This window comes from Protomyctophum parallelum (genome assembly GCF_964188405.1).
Source record: "Protomyctophum parallelum genome assembly, chromosome: 18".
NCBI classification, from domain to species: domain Eukaryota; kingdom Metazoa; phylum Chordata; class Actinopteri; order Myctophiformes; family Myctophidae; genus Protomyctophum; species Protomyctophum parallelum.
Window position 1 is genome coordinate 46,261,256 of NC_139716.1, and position 9,449 is coordinate 46,270,704.

General features: G+C 46.0%; 1 pseudogene across 1 annotated transcript; it reads left to right on the top strand.

Annotated features, from left to right (window-relative positions):
* The first annotated feature begins 223 nt into the window (after positions 1 to 223).
* On the top strand, positions 224 to 6,211 carry LOC310875643 (E3 ubiquitin-protein ligase MARCHF9-like; annotated as a pseudogene). Its single transcript, XR_014571098.1, has 5 exons — positions 224 to 688; positions 1,373 to 1,527; positions 2,748 to 2,940; positions 5,458 to 5,640; positions 6,114 to 6,211. The product of XR_014571098.1 is annotated as an E3 ubiquitin-protein ligase MARCHF9-like (transcript).
* Positions 6,212 to 9,449: the final 3,238 nt, after the last annotated feature.

The following is a 9,449-nucleotide window of genomic DNA, read 5'->3' on the forward strand; positions in this document are numbered from 1 at the left end:
CAACAGCGCCCTCTAGAGTTACTTTACTGATGGCAAAGTAATAACACTAATGGAAAATGTTATCAAAAGACTATTGAAGTCAATTTGACAGCTCGTTTGTTGGGGGTGGTGGGGGGGGGGGGGTCATTGGAGGATGTTTAAGGACATTAATTAACAGTACAGAATGTTTAAGGACATTAATTAACAGTACAGAATGTTTAAGGACATTAATTAACAGTACAGAATGTTTAAGTACCGCATCCGGATGTTTCTGAACCAGCTCAAAGTGTTGGCCTTCATGCGCTCCTCTCCGGGCGCGGCGGCGCGGAGAGGAGCCGGGACCCCCAGGGTGGTGCGCGCGGGGCTCGGGGCCCTCGGGGGGGCCCTCGGGGGGGACTGCAGCCGCTGGCCCCCCCGGTTCGACTGCTCCGAGCGGGGGGGGGAGGGGGAGGAGGGCGACGACGCGGAGGAGTACTACGGCTGCTCGGAGCCGGCCGCTAGGCCGCGCAGCCTGGCGTTGGACGACCCCGCCAAACCCCTGGACACCGCTGACCCCTCCCTGCCCGGTCTGGACCCCGGTGTGACCGCAGGGGGTCTAGACCCCGGGCTGGACCCCGGGCTGGACCCCGGTCACGCCTCGCTGCCCAGTCTGACCGAGAGTGGCATCGGCTCACCGCAGTGCCGGATCTGCTTCCAAGGCCTCGAACAGGTGAGTCTATATCTATAGCTCTAATGCCCTGGTCCATAGCTCTAATGCCCTGGTCCACAGCTCTAATGCCCTGGTCCATAGCTCTAATGCCCTGGTCCACAGCTCTAATGCCCTGGTCCATAGCTCTAATGCCCTGGTCCATAGCTCTAATGCTCTGGTCCATAGCTCTAAGGCGTTGCATTTAGAGCTATGTTACTTCCGCCGCTCGCATGAATGCAGACCAGCCTCTCGTCTTTAGCGTAAATAAAAAGAACGTTTTTGCTACTCACCAAAACAAAAGGCGGGTTGTGTCATTAGAAAGCCTACTTTCCTTTTCAGTGGGAGCACTCTGACCCCCCCCCCCTCCCCCCCCCCCCCCCCCCCATCATGTGACTGAAACATCAGCGATGAAATTATATCAAACATTGGAATGTTTTCTATTATATGGTTTTAAGTAAACATTGTTTTAACCCATTCTGGGCGGGAACCCATTTTGGTGTTAGCATCATGTCGTGCTTTAGCTATTGAAAAATAGCAGATCTACAAGCTCGTAGGCTTGTAGGTCTGCTATTTTTGAAAAATCGAAGAGCGACTGACATAGAAGATTTTTTTTTAATCTGATCTCAGGTCAGAATGGGTTAAGAAGTAAACATTGTTTTAATCAGCCCCAGGAGTGTAATAAATAATGCTCTGTTGTCCCTTTAGGGGAGCTGTTGAGCGCGTGCCGCTGTGCTGGCTCCGTGCGCTGTACTCACCAGCCATGCCTTATCCGCTGGATCAGTGAGAGAGGATCCTGGAGCTGTGAGCTGTGCTACTGGAAGTACCACGTCCTGGCCATCAGTACCAAGAACCCATTACAGGTCAGTACCACGTCCTGGCCATCAGTACCAAGAACCCACTACAGGTAACTGTCAGTACCAAACACTGGCCATCAGTGTGCTGCACTGCACTGCTGCACTACACTGCTGTGCTGCGCTGTGCTGTACTGTACTGTACTGTACTGTACACTGTAAATCCCTGGGACATGTGACGCGTTTAAACCTAAACACCATGTGTGTAATAATAAAATGCCAAATGTTTATAATTGGTCATAAATACTGTAGAACACGAGTTCACTCAAACACCTCACGAGAACACCTAGTGTTCAAATTCTAAACACCTATAATATGACTGACTTTGATTGTAAAAATTAAACATGTTTATGTGTTTAAAAAGTGTTACAGGCGATTAAATATGTTCTTCTGTTTATAATCTAAACACTGTCACACGTTTAAAAAGTGTTACAAATATGTGTTTAAAACAGTTTATAACCTAAACGTTTGGGTTTAGTGTGTGCTGTACTGTACTGTACTGTACTGTACTGTACTGTACTGTACTGTACTGTACTGTACTGTACTGTACTGTACTGTACTGTACTGTACTGTACTGTACTGTGCTGTACTGTACTGTACTGTACTGTACTGTACTGTACTGTACTGTACTGTACTGTACTGTACTGTACTGTACTGTACTGTACTGTACTGCACTGCGTTGCAGACTCATCATCAGGCTTCATCAATACGTCGCACACAAACAAAGACTTGGGATTACTATATGTTTTACACATTATTAAATGGTCTTATTTTCATCATTAGAGCCAATTATCTACTGAATGTCAATCTCCAGGTTTACTTCAGAATATCTATCACATATGACATGTTATATGAGTCCAACTAGTAGTGGTTCTCAAATGTTTTATTTACGGGTCCATTGGGTTCCATTTGTACTCTCTGAGCTCCCTTTCCCACCCCTTGGTTTCCATTGGGAACCCGGACCGGTTCAGTTATTTTTGGTTCTTAGTCCATGAATGTTTGTGTGTGTGTGTGTGTGTGTGTGTGTGTGTGTGTGTGTGTGTGTGTGTGTGTGTGTGTGACTGTGTGTGTGTGTGTGTGTGTGTGTGTGTGTGTGTGTGTGTGTGTGTGTGTGTGTGTGTGTGTGTGTGTGTGTGTGTGTGTGTGTGTGTGTGTGTGTGTGTGTGTGTGTGTGTGTGTGTGCGTGCGTGCATGCTTGTGTGCGTGCGTGCGTGCGTGTCTCTCTCCAGTGGCAGGCCATCTCCCTGACCGTCATAGAGAAGGTCCAGATAGCAGCCATCTTCCTGGGCTCTCTGTTCCTCGTGGCCAGCATCTCCTGGTTGGTCTGGAGCTCCTTCAGTCCCTCAGCCAGGTGGCAACGGCAGGACCTGCTGTTCCAGATCTGCTACGGCATGTACGGATTCATGGACATAGTGTGCATAGGTAAGAACTATAAGAACACTTCATGGACATAGTGTGCATAGGTAAGAACTTTAACCCATTCTGAACGGGAACCCATTTTGGTGTTAGCATCATGTTATGCTTTAGCTATTGAAAAATAGCAGATCTACAAGCTCATAGCGCGCCACCGAGTGGCGCGCTACGAGCTTGTAGGTCTGCTATTTTTGAAAAATCGAAGAACGACTGACATTTTTAGAATCAGGTCAATCTCAATCTCAGGTCAGAATGGGTTAATCAGACCAGTGTGTGTCCAGTGGAAACCTCGTATGAATCTGATCTCAGGTCAGAATGGGATAAGAACACTTCATGGACATAGTGTGCATAGGTAAGAATGTGCGTCTGGCTTCAGTCCAATGGAGGCTCTCCTACATAGACTTCTATTGGTCACTTCATGGGGCTTCTTCAGTCCAATGGAGGCTCTCCTACATACTGTAGACTTCTATTGGTCACTTCATGGGGCTTCAGTCCAATGGCGGCTCTCCTACATAGACTTCTATTGAGAATGGGGACAACCAACTGGGACGAGTGCACTGGACTCAGGCAACAGCCCAGCTTTAATGATCTTCAATCCCTTTATTTTAGATTGTTTAGTAATAGTATACAACATAAACATTGCAGAGACTTTAGTTGTTACTGTACAATACAGTTGTCATGTTGCACACATGGTTAAAATAGCTCTTATTTGCGCCGCCCTCGTTAAAAACAATGTATTTCCAACTCCAGCTTGTCTCAGTTCAGTCTGCATGAACAGGGCTGGAGCGCGCGGTTTCTGCCCCCTCAATGTCCTAACTCTTCTATTAGATGGCTCTGGGTTTCTGCCCCCTTAATGTGGTAACTCTTCTATTAGATGGCTCTGGGTTTCTGCCCCCTCAATGTGGTAACTCTTCTATTAGATGGCTCTGGGTTTCTGCCCCCTCAATGTGGTAACTCTTCTATTAGATGGCTCTGGGTTTCTGCCCCCTCAATGTGGTAACTCTTCTATTAGATGGCTCTGGGTTTCTGCCCCCTCAATGTCCTAACCCTTCTATTAGATGGCTCTGGGTTTCTGCCCCCACAATGTCCTAACTCTTCTATTAGATGGCTCTGGGTTTCTGCCCCCTCAATGTCCTAACTCTTCTATTAGATGGCTCTGGGTTTCTGCCCCCTCAATTTGGTAACTCTTCTATTAGATGGCTCTGGGTTTCTGCCCCCTCAATGTGGTAACTCTTCTATTAGATGGCTCTGGGTTTCTGCCCCCTCAATGTGGTAACTCTTCTATTAGATGGCTCTGGGTTTCTGCCCCCTCAATGTGGTAACTCTTCTATTAGATGGCTCTGGGTTTCTGCCCCCTCAATGTCCTAACTCTTCTATTAGATGGCTCTGGGTTTCTGCCCCCACAATGTCCTAACTCTTCTATTAGATGGCTCTGGGTTTCTGCCCCCTCAATGTCCTAACTCTTCTATTAGATGGCTCTGGGTTTCTGCCCCCTCAATGTGGTAACTCTTCTATTAGATGGCTCTGGGTTTCTGCCCCCTCAATGTGGTAACTCTTCTATTAGACGGCTCTGGGTTTCTGCCCCCTCAATGTGGTAACTCTTCTATTAGATGGCTCTGGGTTTCTGCCCCCTCAATGTGGTAACTCTTCTATTAGATGGCTCTGGGTTTCTGCCCCCTCAATGTGGTAACTCTTCTATTAGATGGCTCTGGGTTTCTGCCCCCTCAATGTGGTAACTCTTCTATTAGACGGCTCTGGTCTATTTAAACCTCCCTGTTGTCACAGTGTGTCCTGTAGTTTATGTCCTGTCCTGTTTATAACACAGAGCACTGGGGTTGTATGTTCTGTCCTGTTGTGAATTAATCAGACCAGTGTGTGTCCAGTGGAAACCTCGTATGAATCTGATCTCAGGTCAGAATGGGTTAAGCAATATTACACGAGAGGGTGTACTGTTCTTCAGTGACGCTTGCGGAACTCGACTTCGTCTCGTTCCTGACCGCGTCACTGTCGTGGCAAAAATCACGTTAAACAACACCCTCGAGTGTAATGTTGCAATTCTAGCACAGTTACCCTTAAAACTAAGAAAATCGCTGAAAGAATATACTTTTTTAATGACAGATGTATAGTCACTACGACTACAAATGTCCCAAGAAACTAGCTATAGCCTAGCCACCCAGTATTGCTAGCGCTCTGGGAAAACAGAGCAGCTGAATTCTTTGTTTTGATTATAGGTGGTGAACGGTGCTGGTTTGACCCACGGCTATAGAAGCCGTTTCAACCAATCAGATTGCTTCCTCGAAACGACCTGTGGTAGAATGAACTTTATCTGCTTGCGGTTCAACACACCGTGATGATAAAATAATGGTATGTTTCTGTGCGTGCGTGCTGTGTGCGTGCTGTGTGTGTGTGTTGTGTGCGTGCTGTGCTGTGCGTGTGTGCGTGCTGTGTGTGTGTATCTGTGTGTGTGCATGCGTGCTGTGTGTGCGTGCGTGCTGTGTGTGTGTGTGTGTGCGTGCGTGCGTCCAGGTCTCATCATCCATGAGGGGTCCTCGGTGTATCGTATCTTCCAGCGCTGGCAGGCGGTCAACCAGCAGTGGAAGATCCTCAACTACGACAAACAGAAAGACCTGGGCGGGGCCTCCTCGGGGGGCGACGCCCACAAGGGCGGGGCCTCTTCTTCTGGGGGCGGCGCCGCCCCCCCGACGGGCGGTACGACGGACAGAGGAGGAGGAAGAGGAGGGGTCAGGAGGGGAGGAAGGGGAGGGGCCAGCGAGCGCATGCGGAGGACTCTTCTGAGCCACCACTGCGGCTCCACGCTCCTGCACATGCTCAGTCAGTTCAGAGCCGCGCACCGGCCGCCGCCGCCCGGCTCCTCCAATCACGAGGTGGTGATGAGGGTGACCACGGTATGAGGCTCCGCCCACACTGACCACGGTGTGAGGCTCCTCCCACAGGGTGACCACGGTGTGAGGCTCCGCCCACACTGACCACGGTGTGAGGCTCCGCCCACACTGACCACGGTGTGAGGCTCCGCCCACAGGGTGACCACGGTGTGAGGCTCCTCCCACACTGACCACGGTGTGAGGCTCCTCCCACTCTGACCACGGTGTGAGGCTCCTCCCACTCTGACCACGGTGTGAGGCTCCTCCCACTCTGACCACGGTGTGAGGCTCCTCCCACAGGGTGTGAGGTTGTGCTGAGCCGCCCTCACCCCCTACTGGCCGAAGCTGGAACTGTCTGGAAGTGTGTTTATAACGCAGAGCCCTGGGGTTGTTTATAACGCAGAGCCCTGGGGTTGTTTATAACGCAGAGCCCTGGGGTTGTTTTATTATCAAAGGGAAAAAAAACAAAGTAATAAATAAGCTGCATTTGACAGAAAGTACAGCATTGACTCTTCTGATACGCTGTATGAAATAATGTTGTTCCAATAGAACATTTTTTTAATCCAAACGTTTTGTAAAGAAATATGATGAAGGTGTTTTTTCCCATTTTTATGTTCATATGATCATATTATTATGGGCGGAAATTACAATAAATGTTTTGTTGTTGTTGAAAAGCCGCTCTTTCTCATCGATGCCATAATGACCTCTCCCTGTCACCTAATCACATAATGACCTCTCCCTGTCACCTATAGGCCCTTTTTTAAACCGCCTCTACACACTGGACTTGCACTCGGTATATACGCATATTAAGTGTCGTCCGAAACCAAGCAGCCTTGAGTGGAAGTGGCTTATAAAGCCCTCAAGAAGCGAGTCTGTTCCCTGCTCTCTGTCCGCATGGAAACCGCGACCCAAAAATGTAAGAACCACCACAAATAAATGATAAATAAACTCCTCCTAAACAATCATCTGATGCAGAATAGACAACGCTCCAACTGATGTTCACAAGGGCTCTTTATTTACCCCACTGTGAAAAAACTATAAATGAAACCACACAAACAAAACAACTTTTAACACAATGATTTATAAACACCATGGAAGTATATGAAATGTCATGCTGTATTTCCTTTTTCCATATTAATGAAATCCACATGTCACACAGACATACACGATGCAATACAATATAACTGTACAAACAAAACAACAGGCAACACAATGGCATGATGGTTAGGGTTAAGGTAAAAAATGATGAAAAACGACCCACTGAGCAATAGCCGGCTATTAGACGTGCGTCTAAAAATGGGATAAAGAATGTCTAAAAATGAAAGTTTTTTAGACGTTGATTAGCGGTTGATTAGACGTCCATATATAGACGGTCTATAGAAGTCTAAAAAACTTTAATTTTTAGACGTTTTTTATCCCATTTTTAGACGTTTTTTATCCCATTTTTAGACGGCCCTTTAGACTCCCAGTCCACTCCCAGAGATATAAATGCCATTAAATGGCCGGGGGTCCGTAGATTAATGCATGTCAAACTGGGGGTCCTTAATTGCAATTAAACTGCTGTAAGAATCTTCTCTTAAGGGGGTTCCTGGCATGTCTTTTCAAATGGGGGTCCGTGGGGTAATTACTAGTGTCAATTTTCGGGGTCCTTGACATGAAAAGGTTTGGGAACCACTGCTTTATGGTGTCGTCCACAGTTAACAGTTTTGTTTTGAGTTGTGCTTGAAATGTAGGCTACTGTAATTCTGCAATAATTATGTCAATTAATTCATCTAACAAACAACCAATCAATCAGACAGGTCCATTTGGTTCCATTTGTACACTCTCAGAGTTAAATGAACCTTGATGTTACAATGTAAATGGGGGTCTCAGAGATATAAATGCCATTAAATGGGGGTCCGTAGACTAACGCATGTAAAGCCGGGGGTCCTTGAAATGAAACGGGTTGAGAATCACTGCTAGAGCCGTAAATATGGAACCAGTGCTTTGAGCTGCGTGTGCTGCAGAATGCATGGAAAAGTGGGTATTAACGCCATCTGGTGGTGGAATTTTACTGACAGAGGTAGAACTATACTTCTTCCGTACAACAGTGTTTTACAGTGCTTTGAGCTGCGTGTGTTGCAGAATGCATGGAAAAGTGGGTATTAACGCCATCTGGTGGTGGAATTTTACTGACAGAGGTAGAACTATACTTCTTCCGTACAACCGTGTTTTACAGTGGTAGAACTATACTTCTTCCGTACAACAGTGTTTGGTTGTGTTTACTTCCGCTAGCCCAGCTAGCTGTGTGGTTAGTTAGCTTCTGAAACAAGACTTTATTTGTTTTAAAACATTTTTTATTTAATCGACAGTTTGTGTTAATTAATGTTCTGTCCTTTAGAACAACAATAAAACACGTGACTCGTAATAATAGCCATGGAAATAAAATAAAGCTAACAGTAGCTAAAGCTATTTTCGGAGCTCACGGTTTATTTTGAAGAGAAAGCGGAAATGCAGCGTTTAACGTCAGAAAACTTGACGAGTAGAACTTCCTCTTAATTTGAAAGCTTCCGGAAGTGCGTTCGCATAAATTGACTAAACATCGACTTGACGGACTGACTGACTGTAAAACACGGTGGTACGGAAGAAGTATAGTTCTACCACTGTAAAACACGGTTGTACGGCAGAAGTATAGTTCTACCACTGTAAAACACGGTGGTACGGAAGAAGTATAGTTCTACCACTGTAAAACACGGTTGTACGGCAGAAGTATAGTTCTACCACTGTAAAACACGGTGGTACGGAAGAAGTATAGTTCTACCACTGTAAAACACGGTTGTACGGAAGAAGTATAGTTCTACCACTGTAAAACACGGTGGTACGGAAGAAGTATAGTTCTACCACTGTAAAACACGGTGGTACGGAAGAAGTATAGTTCTACCACTGTAAGACACGGTTATACGGAAGAAGTATAGTTCTACCACTGTAAGACACGGTTGTACGGACGAAGTATAGTTATACCACTGTAAAACACTGTTGTACGGACGAAGTATAGTTCTACCTCTGTCAGTAAAATTCCACCACCAGATGGCGTTAATACCCACTTTTCCATGCATTCTGCAACACACGCAGCTCAAAGCACTGGTTCCATATATTTACGGCTCTAGCAGTGATTCTCAACCCGTTTCATTTCAAGGACCCCCGGTTTTACATGCGTTAGTCTACGGACCCCCATTTAATGGCATTTATATCTCTGAGACCCCCATTTACATTGTAACATCAAGGTTCATTTAACTCTGAGAGTGTACAAATAGAACCAAATGGACCTGTCTGATTGATTGATTGATTGATTGATTGTTTATTAATTCATTGACATAATTATTGCAGAATTACAGTAGCCTACATTTCAAGCACAACTCAAAACAAAACTGTTAACTGTGGACGTGTGTGTCCAAATGGACCCATATATTGTTAAACATCTGCATTTCTGCAAGTCCATTTACAAGAAGTGAATTGTTATTTTGATCAAAGTTTGCCCGTTATCTCTTATAGAGGGTATGTATGCACATGCATAAAGTGAATGGCAAATCGAGTGGAAAATTGAGTGACAAAGTTAATTTAATGTTGTTTAAAGTAATTTAATGCAATCAAATAGGA